This window comes from Rhineura floridana, chromosome 1, assembly GCF_030035675.1.
Source record: "Rhineura floridana isolate rRhiFlo1 chromosome 1, rRhiFlo1.hap2, whole genome shotgun sequence".
NCBI lineage: Eukaryota > Metazoa > Chordata > Lepidosauria > Squamata > Rhineuridae > Rhineura > Rhineura floridana.
Genome location: NC_084480.1, coordinates 188675717 through 188695849, shown reverse-complemented (window position 1 = coordinate 188695849; position 20133 = coordinate 188675717).

Here is a 20133-nt window from a genome sequence, read left to right as displayed (position 1 = left end):
CACTGAATTCAGTAGGACTTACTTTTGAGTAGACATGGTTGGGATTGTGCTGAAAATCAATGGGACTTTTGAGTGAACATAGAAAATGATTGTGTTGTAAATCTTTCTCTTCCCTTCTGATCCTTTTTTTTAAAGCAGTTAGGCAGGGCTTACTTAGATGTCAATGCTATTATTTGGCCTAGGGTTGCTAGGTTCAGGGCCTGAGACGCATCCTGTATCTTTAGGAGAAGAGAAAGTCAGCCAAGTGCAGGTGTTCTTGCAACATTGTAATGGGAAAAAACAAAAGGTGGAATTCTCTTTCCCCTGCACAACTTTTAAAGATACAGACCTCTTGGAGGCCGGGCCTGGCAACCAACACTCAGTTAAAAACAGAAAAACATAATAGCTTGTACATGCCTGGGTAGGCTTGCCTAAACAAAAATGTTTTTAGCAGGTGCCAAAAAGAGTATAATGAAGGTGCCTGCCTAATGTATATAGGCAGGGAGTTCCAAAGCATACTAAAGGATCAATTTCTTACAAGAGCAGAACAAGTACTATGTGGAACTTGTAACATGGAAAGCACACCTTGAACTTGGCCTGGTAGCTAATCAGCAAGCAGTGCAGATTTCAGAGCAGAGATATTCTGTGCTGGTAGGCAGGGTGGGCACCAAAGAGCGGCCAGGTCGGGCCCTGGCCGAGAGCCCCATGGCCCACAGGGGTCCCTAAAGGGCCCCTCGTTAGGGAAGGAGAGTAGTGCTTCCCTTCCGTATCTGCAGCAGGCTCCCTGACATGGATCGTAAGGTGCAAGCTTCCAGACCACCCACCCATTCGCTCACTCCACCTACCTGTCTTTCCTGTCCCCTGCTGCTGTATGCACTGTGCGCACAGGGCTATCATCAACCAAGATGGCAGCGGAGGCTTTTTTAAGGGGCTAATGGTTGATGGCAGGCATGGGTGCGCGTGTGCATAGCACACATGCATGCCATCAACCAAGATGATGGCAGAGGCATCAGGCCCTTAGGGAAGCCTCAGCCACCAACTTGGTTGATGGCAGGCTTGCACCTGCAGCTCAACAGGCCCTGACATGCCTGATGCTGGCTCTAGCAACCAGCATTTACCTCAAGGGAGAGGTAGGCGGAGCATGTTGCAGGCACCCGTCGCAGGCCTGCACAGCAGTGGGGTGTGTGCCTGGCTCCCTCCCATGATCTACGCCGTGCATCATGGAAGGGAACGCTACCTGCCCACCCTAAGGAAGGGCCCTTTAGGGAGTGGTAGGTGGTGTGTGCATGCGTGCATGTGCCAGGGCCCGGGGCAGGATGGTGCCCAAGGGCCCCAGCATGCCTGGAGGTGGCCCTGCTGATAGGGTCTCATTCATGTCAGTAATTGTGTCACAGCATTCTGAAGAGAGAATCTTCTTAACTCTTACTCATTTCTCAGACCTCTCTCTGCAGTGAAGGGTCAAGTCTGTAAAGAAGTTTGGAGCAGCCATGTTAAAAGGCAGGTAGGGCATTCCAGGCAGCAGGTTGCCAACCCTACTTTGATATGGATATTATTGCTGAGGATTCCTAGTCAAGGCTTACCAACAGCACAATCATAACAATATCTACACATAAGTAAGTCCTGTTGAGTTCTATGGGGCTTAGTGCCTTAGTAAGTGCGTTTAGAGTTGCAGCCTTCAGGGGCATCCATCTTTATTCCTGAGTGCTCCTATCTAACATCTCCACGACACTAGGCTTTCTTCCTACAATGGCCTTCTGGTTACTAGCCTGGCCTGAGGGCACTTAAACCCTTTTTGCCAGAAGCAAGTAGGGTAGATTAAATGTTCCTTACCCAGGATCTCTAAGCAGGTAAGAAGGAGTGATCCTGTCACTTCAGTTGGACCTGGAACCCCCCTCATTTAGCTAAGATTTCTATCTTAATTTCCAATCAGAGAATTTTTTTTGTTTGAGTGGTATGTTCCAAGCAAGTGTGGTTGATGTAATTTAGGGTAAAGCATTGATCTATTGTACTATACCCTCTCCTAAATCAATGCTTTACCCTAAATTACATCATAAAGAAATATACCAAGAATAAAAAGCATCTTTACACCACCTTTATAGATCTTTCTGCTGCTTTCGACTCTATAAACAGATCCAGGCTATGGGAGAAATTACAAGGTCCCAACATTGACCGCAGACTCTTATAGTTGATTCAAGAACTATACAGCAACACAGAACTGAGGGTTAGAATTGGCTTAAAAGGCGCTCTGACAGAAGCCCTTAAAACAACACAAGGCGTGAAACAGGGATGCCTTTCGGCTCCCACTCTTTTTAATATCTATGGTAATGATTTGGTGCCCTGGCTAGCTCGAGTAGACTCCCCCTCTCCAGCAATCAGTAATAGAAAGATCTTTATCCTAATGTATGCAGATGATTTGGTGCTCATCTCCCTTTCTTGCTTGGGTCTCAAAAATTTTCTGGACGCATTTAGTGCCTATTGTAAACATGAACATTTGACCATAAATTACTCTAAGACTAAAACCATGGTCTTTGGTAAACGTAATCCAAAGCATAAATGGATTTTAGACCAACAGGTCATAGAACAAGTCCATTCATTTAGATATTTGGGCACTATCTTCAGCGAGTCCCTCACATGGAAATGGCACAGAGAGGCGACGAAACTGAAAGCAGAGAAAACGATAGGGGCTTTAATGAAGTTCTACTATAATAAGGGAAGACAGTTGATTGAACCTGCCTTAAAGATTTTTGGTAGCAAAGTGGTCACACAAATGCTCTATGGCACAGAAGTTTGGGGGTCTGATATAGATATCATAAAAACCTTGGAAATAGCACAGAATAATTTTTTTCGAAAGCTATATTCTCTTCCACCAGGAACTCCAGCAGCTTTTCCGAGAACTGAATCTGGTTGGCCGTCAATAAAGACAAAAGCGGAGTGGCTACAGTTAAATTATCTTAAATGAATAGCCACTCTGACAAATGAACGCCTACCAGCATTGTGCTACATGGAGATGAATAATAACCAAAACTGGAAGTTAAAGTCCCATAGGCTCTTAAATAGTTACCACCTTTCCGAGTTGAATTCCCTCTTGGGTATGGATAAGAGGCACGTAAGGGACTGGCTCTTCTGGATTGATGCCAGAAGGGATTTGCAATTAATTAAGACCTCCAGATTCTCTCTATGGTTCACTTCTGTGAAAACACAACACTTTAGAGCCAGTTACTTGACAAAATTAATGCCAGTCTCCCTAAGAAATGCTTTTATGGAACTACGTTTACAAGTTATGCCAACTGCAGTATTGGACGGACGCTACCAAAAGGTGCCATTTGAAAATAGACTGTGTATCTGTGACCAAGCTCAGGTGGAGGACATTGTTCATTACATGCTAATGTGCCCACTTTATGGACACCCAAGAGAGAGATTCCTGAAACCTCTGTTGTCTCAGGGAAGCAGGAATACCTTAGCAGAATTAGTACAATATCTCCTGAGTGATACTAACAGCCATGTGACTCACAAAGTGGCTCTTTTCGCTCTTGCTGCAAAAAAGATTAGAAAGAAAGAACTAGATAAACTAGCAATAAACTGCCAAGGAGATTCTGATTCTTAAATTGTGCTAGCCGACTCTAAGTCTGAAATTTTTATAATATAGGTCACAACAACTTGTTCTTTGTATATTTTATATGTCTCTGTATGTTTTACATTTCACGTTTTTTTACATTTTAATGTATTTTAAGGTATTAGTTATGGCCTTTGGCTAGTACAATAAATATTTTTGGACTTTGAAGTGTGGTTGATGCTTAATGTTTCATGCTTAATGACATCACTAGGGCCTGCCCCCATGACATCACTAGGACACACCTATGACATCACCAGGGCATGCCCCCTCTGTCATCACTAGGATCCACCTCTGAAATCTCAGGGTTTCGGATGCTTCTGACCTGGCAACCCTATGTGCATTGGAACAATAGGTAAATATTAGGGCTGTGAATTCTAGGCAAGTAAAATCTTCTTGTCAATTAGAAAGGAATCCCAGACTAATTGAGCATGTGTTATTAAACAATTATTTTTAAAACAAAATTGTGGACAGCTACTGTCATTGTAAAAAAGACATGCTTTCTCAACCACAAAAAGGGGGAATGCTTTCAGCTCACTATTTACTTAAAGCATTTCTACTCCCACCCACCAGCTGAAAGAGGATCTTTCAAAGATCAGTAATTAGACCTACAATCTAAAAGATATGAGACAAAGGGAAAATGAATTGCAAGGGGTAAAAGTAAACACAGGCACTAGTTCTTTGTTACACCCCCCCCAAGAACAGATAAACCCACTGCCGCGGGCTGCTTTCAGTTCAAAAACAGGCTGTGGCAGGCCTCCAAGAAATGTTCTTGCATCCTGACCTTCTCTTCCTCCCAGGGCAGTGGGTTCCAATGGCTTCTGTAGGGGGCCGAGGAAGAGGAGGAAGGAGAGGAGCCCAAAAACAGCAGCAGCAAACAGAGATAGCAAATATGGCCGTTCACCATGATGTCTGCTGTGGCTTCTCCTCACAGGGCAGTTCATTCTGATCATTTAAAAATAAAGTATTATTATTTTCTAATTTAAAAATAATAATTCTAATTAAAAAATATTTTTCTACAGAACTGTTTTATTGGTGATAGATACTGATTTAATTAGCTAATTGATTGACAGCGTGATCCTGTGCATGTTTATTCAGAAAAGTTAGCACAGCCGAGCTCAGTGGGGCTTACTGCCTAGTAAATGTGTTTAGGATTGCAGCCTAAAGCTCTTGCAGATCATCAAGGTTTCTGTAATCAAGTGACAGACTGAGTAAATATTTTTTATTATTGTACATGTGGTGGCACAGGAAGAACAAAGGGAATCAACTTGCCAAACTGAGGCAGAGTGAGGTGGGCACCTCAGGGTGGTGGGGACTGGTGCAATATTGGCATATAGAGCTATGAGTGCTTTGCAGACTGCTCTCCCCCCCCTTCAAAAAACTAGCCTACAACCTTCTGGTCCAGTGGAGGGTGGTATCCCATTGCCAGTGTAGATGTAAGAGTCCAGTTGGCACGTAAATTGGAGGTGGGGCACCATCTTGTCCTTCATCTCAGGCACCAAAATATATTGTCCAACCTTAATTTCAAATCCACACACTGTGGAGACATTTGCCATGAACTATGCTTTCGTCAGGCAGATAGTTATGGTTTCCAGACACACATATTTTAAAATACATGATTGTTGCATTTATTCTTCACGTTCTTTAAGGGAAGAACTTTATATTACAAGGAAATATAGAGTGCCCAATCTGGTGTTCAAGGGGCTGAGTCTTAACCATTTTCTTGCCTGCCAATTCTCCCTTGCACATGTCCCCAACTTTTAAATTATTTGTTTTCCTCTAGAGGGGCTTAGAAACAAAAAATAACCCTAGCTGAGCGGGAAACAACTGCAGGAGGAAGACTTGCAGAGGAAAATCAGTGGACATAAGAGGATCTAAGAACCTGTCCCAATACAACTGTGAGTCCTCTCCTGTAAAGACTCCCTGTCCCCACATTCCTGTCATCCGACATAATGTGGAGAATGCTTAAATGTACCAAAAATGTAACATCTTAGGGGTATACCTAAATATGTAATATGTGGCAACCCTGAATAAAGGGGGACAGAACCTGGTTTTTCTATCTGGTTAATGTAATTGGACAGTTAATTAATTTTTGCCTTGCATAAATTATTTATTTATACCACATAACTAAAAATCTGTGGTTTACCAAAAAAAGAGTACATTAATAAAATCGCAGCTAAATCTAAGGGAAACATAGTATCAAAATACAGCAGAACACTAAATCAGAACATAGTAGCACAATCTGAAAAACTTTTCAGTAACGGGAAGCCTGAATAAACAAACTTTTTTGAAAAGGTGTTTGAAACATGCCACAGTTTATACCTCCCAAATGATGCAGTGGAGGGTATTCTAGAAGGTGGGTGCCACACACAGAAGGCCCATTTCCGTGATGTCAGCAGGCGACAATCCACCGGCTACGGTATGGCCAACAGAGCTGATGGTACCTACAAGGAGATTAGGATCCTCTTTTTCCACAGTAAAAAGGTGATAACATGATTAATTTATTTGTATGGAGCTCAAAGACAAGGACAATTGCAAAACCAAAATACAGCTCATATTTGCATTTGAGTTTTGTCATTAGCCAATGTTCCAGACCTTGTTTGTTATAATATAGATAAGGTTGTCTTATTGTAAACCTCTCCACATTGGAAGCTGAAAAGTCTTATCTATGGAATGAATATCTTGGATTACTTCAAAAAACTCTCAGGAGCCTTCTAAAGGAATGTTTATTTCCTAACAGATATGAGTGTGTGTCGGTTTGGTTTGACTTTACAGCCCAAACCACAGAAAATACATTGCGCTTGAGTACCATATAAATCAATCAACTCAATTAGCTGCAAATAAGGCTGCAATCCTATACACTCCAATGTAAATCTCACTTAACCCATTGGGACTTACTTCTGAGTAAACATGCATAGGATTACACTGGAAATCCTATTAATTTCAAGGGTACTTAAGTGCAGTTAACTTTCTCTGGAGCTAATAGCTTTAACTTTTTTTGTCACAAGTTAAATAACACTAGCTGTCTCACTCTACAGAAGTGTGCACATGCATACATGCATTCACATACTTTATTCCAGAGCTACATAAGGACTCTCTTCATTCAAGAGTTTTCATTATCTAAACCCTACATTGACTGGTCAGAGAATATCACAAGAAAAGTGCCTAGTAGTTGGACACTTTCCTGGACAGACTGAAAAGAGACTATATCTCCCCCTTCACCCATTAATCATGTGAAGAGGTCTTTATGAGAATATGGGGCTGTATGGCTGCACCCCGACATCATTCAGCTGCATGCCATTTCTCAATTGCATGAAAAACTATGTACGTACAGGCATATGTAGCCTTCTGCCTATCCAAATATCCATGCACTGACAGAGGGGGCCAGGAGGCTTCACAACATCAGGGTAAGTTTCTCATTTTTGTAGACACACATTTGCAGTTGTGCCGGCGTCAATGCGTCTCTGTCTCTGTTTTCTGAACCTGAGGACACAAGAATGCTGGTAAAACGCTGCCCCCTTTTACTCCAAAACTTTCAAAGTTGCAGCTCCAGCGCATTTTACCGTGAAGTCAACTTCGCACAGAATTCAAAACTGATTGGCCATCAACTCCTTTACCACTCCACGTGTGTTCAATAAAAATGCTTTGTTGCAGGCTCAGGCAGACATAGTGCTTGGTCCAATGCTTTGCTGTTGGCCATCCTAATCGGCAGTGGGAATGGGAGAAGTATCGAGCAGTTTATTTATTTATTATGTGATTTATATCCCGCCCTTCCTCCCAGCAGGAGCTCAGGGCGGCCGTTGGCAGAGTTGTTTCACAAAGCAGCTAGACACAACCATCTGGCTGCTTTTGAAGCAACTAGTATGTCTGCAGTCATCACATGTGTGAAGGGGGCTTACAAACCAATGCTGAAAAATGAAAATAACAGAATCAGACAGAATAAGAGTTTAACATTTAGGAGGACACATATACCTATTGTTCCTCTGAGTCAAATCATACAATCATTTTAGCAAGAGAATGTGCGTGTTAATGCCAAACACTAAATCTGAAGCAAAATTGCCATCTGAATGCTTCATCAAACATCCATAGCATGGTTCACTGTACCAGTACAGTTTTTCAAAAAAGGTTTGGTAAGTGGGATACAAAAAAAACCCCTAATGGTGTATTGTGAAGCAATGTGACAACTGCTTCTCCACTGATTCAGTGCTCACCACAGATGACCACACTAAAATCGACTTATGAACCCAGGTCTCCCCAGCTGTTTATAATGGAATTTGCTTACCTTTCCATGGTTCCAGAGAAATGGGAAAGCAGTAATAGATCTCCTTGTGCCTAAAACTATCTTAACAGTGCAATCTCATGCATGCCTACTCAGAATTTACTCCCAGATAAGCAAGTATAGGCTTGTAGCCTAAATTGAGAGACACATCCAAATTCCTCATCTGAATTTCTCCCTTTTTATTAAAGTTCCAATTTACTTTGCCTTGTTTCCAAAGTGGAACCAACGTATTAGAAATCCTTCATTCTGTTTTTCCAGATTTTGCACACATCACAGTTTCCCCACAGATTTCAGTTACTTCAGTTCAGTTATGTCATTTGTTTTTACTCTATACATTACTGATGTGCACTGATAAAACACAGGCAAAAAGCAACCTGGCTCTAACATATGCTTGCATCAAATTTCTTTTTTGTGCAGTGTTTTATCAATGCAACAACACAGGCACACTACAAGAATCTTGATGCAAGCATACATACATGCTGTGGGCACACTAGTTGCTTCAAAAGTTGCAAGAATGTTTTTTTTTCTGGTTGCATTTTGAAGCGACTCTAACCTCGGATGGACACATCTCCCTTCTCCACTGCTGACTTCAGATCTTTCAGAACCACCCATAGTAAAATGTTGGGCCAATCACTGTCTCTGCATGAGCCTACAGCAAAGCATTTCCATTGGCCACACCTGGAGGGGTAACAGGTTGATCTACCAATCAGATGCAGAATCTGTCTGAAGCTGAATTTTAAAAAAACCCAAAACCTCAAGCTGATCTGACCAGATTTTAGAGTAAAAAGGGGGAGAGTTTGACTAGCATAGTGTAACACCATTTTCAGAAAAGAGAGATGGAGACACACTGGAACAGGCACAACAGTAAGTGCCTCTTCCCACTGTCTCATTAATAATGCTTTTTTGTGACAATATAAAAGTGGGGGAATGTAAATAAACAGAAGGAACTGAAATCCTTAACAAATTATGCATATTTCAGTTCAAGGAATAATAGAAAGTAAGTAAGTAATTAAATTTATATCCCGCCCTTCCTCCCAGAAGGAGCTCAGGGTGGCAAACAAAAACACTAAAAGCACTTTTAAACATCTTACAAACAAAAGATTTTGAAACATATTAAAACAAAACATCTTTCAAAACATATTAAGACAAAACAAACATATTTTAACAAAAACTTTTAAACTTCTTAAAAAGCAATTCCAGCACAGACACAGACTGGGAAAGGTCTCTACTTAAAAGGCTTGTTGAAAGAGGAAGGTCTTCAATAGGTGCTGAAAAAATAACAGAGGTCTAATATTTAAGGGGAGGGAATTCTAAAAGGTAGGTGCCACAACACTAAAGGCCTGCTTCCTATGTTGTGCGGAATGGACCTACTGATAAGATGGTATCAGCAGGAGGCCCTCACCTGCAGACAGAAGTGATCAGCTGGGTATATAAGGGGTAAGACAAACTTTCAGGTATTCTCCTAGTTACATCAGAATTCAGAAGTAGGAGGGCAGTGTTAACCCTCAAAACATAAAGGAATTGGATATGGAACATCCACTCATCTCTACATGAGTTCTCATAGTCTCATGTACTCTTGAGCTGGGTTAATTATTAAGTGGTGTAGTGAAGAGGGAGAATGCAGTTCCAGGACCTTTTCAGAGCAAGAATTATAATGTCATCTGCCAGAGCACCAGGCAAATTGACAGATCCTCATTTCTTTGGCAAGTACATGAGACAATAATGAGGCTTTCAATTAACGATTGTTTGCAATGAGTTAGCATACAAGGACTCAGAATTAGGAAATATTGAGGCAGAAGCTGGATATTTCTTTCCTTTGTCAGGAATCCTACTACATATTAGTGATTTAAATGGTAACACTGATTTGCAAGGTTGTTGGTATTTCTCATTAAAAGCTAAATATTGCATTTCAACTGGCTGAAAATCTAATAAAAGTGCAGTGTGTTGTACAAGCTGAGCCTCTGCGTTAGAAGCAAGAATTGCTAAGTGCAGTAGAGCTTACTCCCAGGGAACAATGCATAGGATTACAGTCTTGTCACTGGATGACTGAACCTTGGGATGTGAACCCAGGTCTCCTCAGTCAATTCCAACATTTTATTTATTTATTATTAAATCTATATCCCACCCTTCCTTCCAAAGGACAGCAAACAACAAGTGATAAAACACTAAAAACATCTTTTTAAAAAAAATCTTGAAAAACAAAACGTCTTTTAAAGCATCTTAAAAACAACTGCAATACAGATGAAGATTGAGATAAGGTAACATGCTAACTGCTATAACACCCTTTGCTAATTCACTATCCCATGTCAGTCCACTGACTTGGTACTGTGCTATCTATCTGCTTTGAGAGAGACACAAATTTTCCAAAAGGTTGTCTGGAATGTTCTGTACATGCTTCATCTTCTGAAGCCTGCCTGCCATATTACTTGACAAGACCTTGAAGCAGCGGGGGGGGGGGTAGGGGAGGGGGGCATTGCCCTCCCAAATGATAATTCTGCTCCCCCATGAAATTTTCCTTCAGTCCCCAAATTACTAGCATTGCAGAAATTAAAACTTCAGTTAAGCTTTTAGACTTAAAACTTCAGTTTAAGTTTCAGTTAAGTTAAAACTTCAGTTGAGCTTTTAGAAATACAGTTTAGGCATCCAAAGAGAGGGGCAGGACAAAGTTACTAAAGGAATGTGAACACAGTTAATATTCACTAATAGGCAAAAAGACCCTTGTGGGTTAAGAATGTAGCTATAGCCAACAGATATCAAACTTTAAATAGCAGGGAAATTGGGCAGCTATAGTGAATGCACCAGGGGAGCAGGAGACCTGAACTCCTCTCTGAGATATTGTACTGCCCTACAAATATGTCAAAATGCAAACACAATTTGGGTTGGTCTTTCACAGTTCAATCCACTTGCTGTGTAGCTTGGAAGAATTTGGTAACATGTGCCTCTGAGCATATGGTGAGTGGTGGCAACAGTTCCTCTGCAAGTTTGTTGAGAAATTATGGCGCATTAGAGTTATTAACAGTTCAGATCATTATGGTCAGATGACTTGTACAATATACATTTACTTCCTAGTTACTGTTATTTAGTTTACATAACTATTTTGCATGTGGAAAATATTGTATTTTAATTTGATTTGCTATTTGGGGAACTTCATAAATCATTGTTCCTAATTAAAACTCATAAATTGAGCTTTATTTGTTCATTACCTAAGAAAGCTTTTCCCCTCAGATACTCTTTTATGGTGACCGATGCCCCAACCCTTCTGCCCCCCATTTTTTTCTCTGTCCACCCAATGAAAATTGTCTCGGAGCTTCCCAAGAATTAAGGGAAACCTTTGTGCTAGAGGAGGACCTCTTAGTGCTAGAGGAAGACCTGATCTAAAAAAGTAGCTTACTACAAAAAAATGGGCAGATTCCTGAGAGGAATGAAGGAGAGTATAATGCCCCAGATGGATCCTCAAAAAATGCTGTCCTAGCTATGAAACAGTTTTGTCATAGAGTAGATCTGCAAAACTGGTGATCCACCAAGCCCCCCAGTGACTCCTACTTGGGACTACAAAAACTGAGGCAAGGAAGAATCACTTGTCAGGCTACAATACAGGGCTGGAGAGCTGTAGGGTGTTACAGAAAAACAAAAAGCGGGGATTTCCCTACACTGGATGAGGCAAACAGCAAACATTGCGCTTTAAGTCATAAGCAAGGCAATTTTTCAGAGTGTACTTTAACATCTGTTTCCATAAGACCATGAAGCAGTCTAGTATGCCAGGTTCTTAAATGATCTCATTTAGCATCCTAATCTCTTTAAGTCATCAACACAGAGCAAAGGTTACTTTTCTGTTACTACCACCATAAGCACAGTTCCTGTATAGATGTTTCCAGAATAATGGTACCCAATGGGAACTATGCTCAACTGTTTATAGTACAATGGCCTACTTCTGGTAATCCTTGACATTAACATGTGAATGCTGATAATCCAAGGCAAATTTTGTGAAAATCCAAAAAGGCAGAGATAGATAAGGATAGATAGTCACCTAGATGTGATTGTCTGCTTTCAGTGTCTGCATTCAATAGTAAGCTCATGGAAGGCTGAAATAATACAGAAAACACTACAGCCCATTGTAACCATTTTAACAGTGATATCCCAGTTATAACACAGCTGGTATAGCACAGTGTGGAGGAGAGCCTGGCTGGGAGTCCAGAGTCTGTGAATTCAAATCCCCACTTGTGTCTCCTGGGTGTGAAGGGCCAGCTAAAGATCACTCCCACAGTGAGTGGCTCAGGAGTTACATGCCCTGTCACCGGTGCAGCCTTGGGCAAGCTGCATAGTCCCAAAGGAGCCCAGTTGCCCCCCAGCTGGCAGCTGCGGACAAGGAAGGGGCTGGCTGGTGCAGCTGTGGCAAGCTGAGCAGGCCCTAGCCAGCTGGGGAGGACTAGCCTCAGAGGAAGGCAATGGTAAACCCTCTCTGAATACTGCTTACCATGAAAACCCTATTCATAGGGTAGCCATAAGTCAGGATCGACTTGAAGGCAGTCAGTTTCCATTCATTTTCACCCCAGTTATATAATTCTCTCCACTGTGACGTCCACCTGATTCGTAATTGAATGTTCCTTCAGTGCTAGCCCTCCTCAGCATATTTAAATTTTGTTGCAGATTTTAACCCTTTTAAAAACCTTTGATGGCTTTTATTATCTCTGCTTTCTGTTTTCTTGGACTTGTTCCTGCCTTATATCTTAATTTGTTTTTAAGATGTTTTTAGCGTTGTTGTTTGCCGCCCTGGGCTCCTTCTGGGAGGAAGAGTGGGATATAGAATTTAATAATAACAACAATTATATTGTATTTTTAAATATTTTTAAATTGTTGTTTTATTTTGTGGGCCACTACAGAACTTCGCATTATGGGGTGGCTTATAGCAATGACAATAAATAAATAAATTGCTAGTTCATTTTAGAATTTACAGTTAAATCCACACAAGGCTCTTGTTTCCCACCCTGATTCGGATGAATAAGAATTTTATTGTCATTTTCACCATGGGTTTTTTTTTTTAAGAAACATTTTTAAAGATGTTTTGTTTTAATGTGTTTTAAAGTTTGTTTTTATGATGTTTTACATTTTTAGTGCTTTTGTTTACTGCCCTGGGCTCCTGCCAGGAGGAAGGGTGGGATATAAATCAAATAATAAATAAATAAATAAATAATGGCCTTATGAAGCAACATATTTTTAAAAAAATTAATAATAGTATATTAAATGATTGAAAGTTTACTCACATACTATTTTCTTATTTTTTTTAATTTGAAGAACTTAACTAGCACACAACTGTGCTCTACTTTAATTAATTTGGAATAAATACTACCTCTGGAATGCAGATCTTAAAACAATGTGCTGCAGGTCTCTTGGCATCCAAAGCAAGACTTTGTATTCCCAAAAGTCCTGCAACAGACATAAGACTGCAATGCGGGGTAGGGGGGAATTGTATGTTTTTATTGTGCTAGTGTACTTCTCCTTCTCTATTATTTGTAATTCATTGTATATAAGTCTAAGGCCTACCAGCATACCCTTTATGTTGTTTGTTGTATTATTCTATTAATCATATTGTTTATTCGTAATAAAATTGTTTTTTAAAAAATTGCGGACCACTGCCACCCATGCCATGTACAAGCATTCAATTAAAAAGTGGGTTAAGGCAAATGTGCAGATGCTATCTCTTTCTCTCAAAGACATTGACAAAGCTAAGGCAGGTGCCCCTGGACTGTCAGTATCTCAAGCAGTTGCCTAGTTTGCTTCTATGGTCAGCAAACTCTGATGATCCACAAAAAGCCCATTTGAAGATTAACCTTGTTCCTAATTATATGATAACGCAGGAGGCAAACACAGATGCTGTAATCCAGGAATTGGGGGGAGGGGGTCAAGCTTACAATGACTGTTAGGTCAAAAAATGCCATGTGTTATTTCCCCATTCCCACCTCTTTTAACCATTTCACCTTGGCTTACCTTGCTCTTGTTGTTGTTATGTGCCTCCAAGTCGACCACGACTTATGGCAACCTTATGAATCAGTGACCTCCAAGAGCATCTGTCATGAACCACCCTGTTCAGATCTTGTAAGTTCAGGCATGTGGCTTCCTTTATGGAATCAATCCATCTCTTCTTTGGCCTTCCTCTTTTTCTACTCCCTCCTGTTTTTCCAAGCATTATTATCTTTCCTAATGAATCAGGTCTTCTCATCATGTGTCCAAAGTATGACAACCTCAGTTTCGTCATTTTAGCTTCTAGTGACAGTTAAGGTTTAATTTGTTCTAACACCCAATTATTTGTCTTTTGCGCAGTCCATGGTATCCACAAGGCCATCCGCAACACCACATTTCAAATGAGTTGATTTTTCTCTTATCAGCTTTTTTCACTGTCCATCTTTCACATCCATACATAGAGATCGGAAATACCATGGTCTGAATGATCCTGACTTTAGTGTTCAGTGACACATCTTTGCATTTGAGGACCTTTTCTAGTTCTCTCACAGATGCCCTCCCCAGTCCTAGCCTTCTTCTGATTTCTTGACTATTGTCTCCAGTTTGGTTAATGACTGTGCCGAGGTATTGATAATCCTTGACAAGTTCAATGTCCTCATTGTCAACTGTAAAGTTGCATAAATCTTCTGTTGTCATTACTTTAGTCTTTTTGATGTTCAGCTGTAATTCTGCTTTTGTGCTTTCCTCTTTAACTTTCATCAGCATTCGTTTCAAGTCATTGCTGGTTTCTGCTAGTAGTATGGTATCATCTGCATATCTTAAATTATTGATATTTCTCCCTCCAATTTTCACACCTCCTTCATCTTGGTCCAATCCTGCTTTCCGTATGATATGCTCTGCGTATAGATTAAATAAATAGGGTGATAAAATACACCCCTGTCTCATACCCTTTCCGATGGGGAACCAATCGGTTTCTCCATATTCTGTCCTTACAGTAGCCTCTTGTGCAGAGTATAGGTTGTGCATGAGGACAATCAGATGCTGTGGCACCCCCATTCCTTTTAAAGCATTCCATAGTTTTTCATGATCTACACAGTCAAAGGCTTTGCTGTAATCTATAAAGCACAGGGTGATTTTCTTCTGAAATCCCTTGCTCCGTTCCATTATCCAACGTATGTTTGCGATATGATCTCTGGTGCCTCTTCCCTTTCTAAATCCAGCTTGGACGTCTGGCATTTCTTGCTCCATATATGCTAAGAGCCTTTGTTGTAGAATCTTGAGCATTACTTGACTTGCATGGGATATTAAGGCAATAGTTTGATAATTACTGCATTCCCTGGGATCCCCTTTCTTTGGAATTGGGATGTATATGGAACGCTTCCAGTCTGTGGGCCATTGTTTCGTTTTCCATATTTCTTGACAAATTTTTGTAAAAATTTGGACAGATTCAGTCTCAGTAGCTTGTAGTAACTCTATTGGTATGCTGTTCCTAGTGATTTGTTTCTTCCGAGTACTTTAAGAGCAGCTTTCACCTCACATTCTAAAATTTCTGGTTCTTCATCATATGGTTCTTCTGTGAATAAATCTGTCATCCTGGCATCTCTTTTATAGAGTTCTTCAGTGTATTGCTTCCATCTTCCTTTTATTTCATCTACAAACAAATTTACTCTAACTTGTTGTGTAACTGACTGTCCATGTGTTTATGGGTTCATCAGCAAGGTGGTTTACTGTGTGTTTGGTGCTATTCAGATCTCCTTTACATTTGCATGGTTCACATGATGTTACTTGCAAACAGAAGCTATCACACAGTTTTCCTCCATAAATCCATACTAACCCAATGCACTGATAATACAAAAAAGGGAGGAAAAAAGTCTCCACTCTATATCTCTAGTGCTTGTAGACAATTTGCTCTGATGCTTTTAAATCAGTGTGTCAATCATTCCCCTCTCCACACCTACTATCTCCTCCTTCCTTCTTTCATTTTGTTTCCTGTGGCCAATAAGCAACTTCCATTTGCTCTCCTCCATTCTGCTGGCCTTTTTTATGTTGCTGCAAACAGTGCCTTTATTTTCTTTTTCCCCTAACTTGTGCACAAAAGTATAACACTGCTCATTCAAAGATTTGTATTTCAGCTATATCCTAACAACCAAAGGCACGGAAAACAAAGATATCTGCACTTCCAGTTTGTTTGTTTTTTAGAGGAACCTACCACAGCTGGTAGAATAGACTGAGCATGCTCGGTCACCTAGCAACCAGAGGGAATGGAAATGTATAATTAGAGGGCGGGCCCACAAGGAAACAGCAACACTAATCCTCTCCAGAGGAATGCCTACTTGTGTAAAGGGGAAAAAGCTACCTTTGAGCAGGAACTGCAGACAGTGCAAATGAATAGCAAAATTAAAAGTAGTGTATTTGCTATGAAAAAATGCTCCCATGTAGATGAGCAGAAAAATAAGATAAGTTTCCCTCTATCTAACATGGGCAATTAGGCCTTGAATTAGCTGACCAACAAGCTTAGTATAAATGCCAGGCCCACCCACTTCAGGGGGAGGGGGAGAATACTTCTTTGTATTCCTTTTAACCATACTTTCCCCCAAAGGCCACTTGAAAATTACTGTAGGTCTTGGCAGACCACATAATGGTTTTTCTGCCTGTTGTAATGCCCAGTGCTAGCTATCTTTAGTTGTATTTATATTTCTTATTTTAGTTCTAATATTATATTTTATTGTATCACAATTTGAATTCCATATCATTTAACTTGTAAGTGTTCTTCACAGACACACCACAGACCACCTGAATGAAGCTCATGGAACACTGGTGGTCCACAGAACATAGTTTGGGAGCTTCTGTTTTTTAAAAAAAATACCAAACTGTCCTTTTCCCCTTCAGTTTGTTAGTCGCAAAGAAACTCTTGGAGATGATCCAGTTGGTGGTAGGGGAGAGGAAGCCACAATTTTATTAGCAACTACATTTACATAGTGTTACGTGAACTAACTTTCATGTTCAACTCCCAAAATATATTCTCTCCTTCTAACAGACTAGTGTAAAGAGGGGAGGAAGGGTTGCTTGCATGACTGAAAAAACTGTGATGGCGAACCAGGAAAAGGAAGAAGAGGAGGGGGCAGATGACCCCACCTCTTTTCAACTGCCAAACTTCAGGGAGTGGAAATACTGCACAGGTGAAAAATATTTGCATATGCCCACTAACTGAGCAACCAGAGGGAGTAAAAATGTAAAATTAGAGGATGGAGCCACAAGGAAACAATGACACTAATTCTTCCCAGAGGAACACGTACTTGTGTGAATTGAAAACAACAAATTTGCAGCTACCATTGGACACAAATTGTGGATGGTGCAAATCTATTATGACAGTAAAAGCTGTGTATTTGCTACGAAGAAATGCTCCCATGTGGATAAGCCCTGATTCTCATAATCCCTGACCAATGCTAGCCATGCTAGCTGAGGCTGATGGAAACTGGGAGTCAAACAACATTTGGAGGACCACAGGCTAGCTATTCCTTGTCTAATGGATAAGCTTCCTCACATTGTTTTCTTGAATATGTAACCATCTGATGTTTGATTGAATGTACAAGAGCCTTTCGAACTTGTACAGTTGGTGCCTTCAGGCTTGGGTGTATACTTTGTGTGCAGGTATAGAACCTGACATGAATATGGTTGAAAGCCTGATTTGTTTTTAATGGAATTGCAGCTGCAGAGGATAAACCACACAAGCACAAATATAAGGTACATGTAGCAGCTCTGGGGAAGGGCAATTTGCATAGAGAAATCTGCATAGGTTAAAACCCTCTCCATGTGTCATGACCAAATCCAATTCCTTCCCCCCTTACCCCCCCCAATTATTAGGAAACGAAAAGGCACCAGGAGATCACATCATGGATCTCTGATATCATGTGTAGTTTAGCTGTAAGAACACCTGTGAAATGTGACACTTCTGAATGCCATTTCTACAAAGGAGGAAACTATTTTAAAATTGGCTAGCCAGAACATGCAATTCAATGTAAATCTTACATTCCAGCACAGATGGGGGTGAAAAGGGAATATAAAGTCTGACTTAAGCATCATTGGTGGAAATGGCTCAATACAGTATACCACGTTCCTCATCAGTCATCTTTCAGACAGACTGGTTGTAACTCACAATGGCAGGAGGGTAAGATACTGTGGCTGTCTAGACCAGAGATGGCAGGCAGACAACCCTTTTTTCCAGGAAGTGGGCAGACAGGAGATGTGTCTGTGCTCTAGTTCCTACTATTAGTCTGAGGTAACTATTTTTTCCAGTTTAGTAAGTCTACCCACTCTCACAGCATTTTCTGAAAATCCAGTTTTAATGTAGATTACTCTGCTTTAAGGAATTTAAAGTTTTCCTTTAATTCCAGTTATGAAATGTTGTTTGATAGCAGTCTATTGTACCAAGGAAGAACCGGAGGAGGGTGCAAGGAATGGCCTAGCACCTTCTGAAATACCAGATCCTTTAAAATACAACAAAGTTGTTATACATGAGCTCATGTGAAGTTTCTCCTGTGTGAGCATATTCACACAATTAGATAATTCATTCACACTGTCCTTCCCAGGATGATTTACAAAAGGAATAAAACTATTCAACTGTAAATACAAATATATATCCTATTTTATAATCAGGGGTATATTGTTGCCATGGAAGGCTTAGCGGACGTGCTAGTGAAGAAGGAAGACAATAACTTTATTGTCTCTCTTAAACAAGAACAAAAGAGCAACAGGAAACTGCTGACACCATCCAGATACAACTAAGGCTGTAAACACTCTGGTCACCAGATCAAAGCGTTTCCATTAGCCACACCTAAAGGTGAAACAGGCTGATCTGCTGATCAGTTGCAAAATCTCTTTGAAGCTTTTTTTTTTTAATACACTCAAGCTGCTTGCACCAGGGGCGGGGTTTCACTAGCATTGTGTGCCCCAATTTTCAAGAGAGAGAGGTGGAGACGCATTGGAACCGGCAGAACGGTGAACCTGTTTCTACCCAAAATCCAGTACTACTTGGTGATTACATCATACACTGACACTATCCACACATCTCCTCCCCCACTTTTTTGTCTAAAGGGGTGTGGAAGAAGCTTGTGGCTTTCCAGATGTTGTTCCATTCCAACTCCCATCAGCCCCAGCCAGTATAGCCAATGGTCAGGGATGATGGGAGTTGGAATCCAGCAACAAGAAGCATGTACAGGAGCCAGCCCTGATGAGACACCTGGTAATTCAGGTAATCAGTTAATCATCTCTAAATTATGAAGGCCTGAATACCTTGACCAGAGCAAGTGGCAATCTGTGTAGTATCACAGCTGTCAGTCTTACAAGATAGCTCTGGTAGAGTGTCCATAGATGAATTTGGGTTTTTAAGTACTACTTGGACATTTGGCAATTTTATCTTTTCAGAAAGAGGATTTCATCAGTTTCTAAGTATTCTATGTTCCACAGAATAAGAGTCTCACAGTTGTTCTTATGGCCTGCTTCAAATCCTATCACTGAGAATTTCATCCCAGAAGAGCTATTACTAATTGACTCTTTCTCATCCCTGGCAGAAGACTCAAAAAAAGAGATAGTTTTAAAACTTGAACTCTTGCTATCGACTTTAAAGAACCAAATATCAAATAACCCCTATAAGGATATTGTCAATGTCCATAGTAATCATGACCAAATCAATCAAACCAAATTTGGTCCTAATACTTTAAATTATGTTAATAATCAGCCTACAAAGATTGACCTAGTTGAGACATTTTCCCCTAGATGCACTAGTATCTCTAACCAACACTGTACTTCTGATAATTGAATAAGAACATCTATTTCAAATTGGAATTTGACATTGGTCTCGTGGAATATCGCGGGTTGGCCAAACAAAATCCAGTTGCCAACAGTCAAGGATTTTTTACATAAATTTGACATCATTTTAATTCAAGAATCCTGGTCTTTAGATGAAATGTACTTAGATGGTTTTACGCCATTCACTTTGGAAGCCCAGCCGAGCATGAAGGGAGGAAGGGCCAAAGGTGGAATAGGTATTCTAGTTACTACTAGGCTACAAACGGAAGCTGAGGCTTTGAACCCTCTTTTGGGCTTAGCAACAGCAATATTACTAAAACTCCCACATCTAACTTACTTAATTGTAAACGTCTACATTCCACCTAGCAAAGATAAACAACTAACTAAAAATCAATTTATGAACTTGGAAAATTACATGATAAACCTGATAGAATTCCATCCTGAAGCCATGATAATACTAGCAGGTGACTTCAACGCTAGAATGGGTTCCTCAGATAAG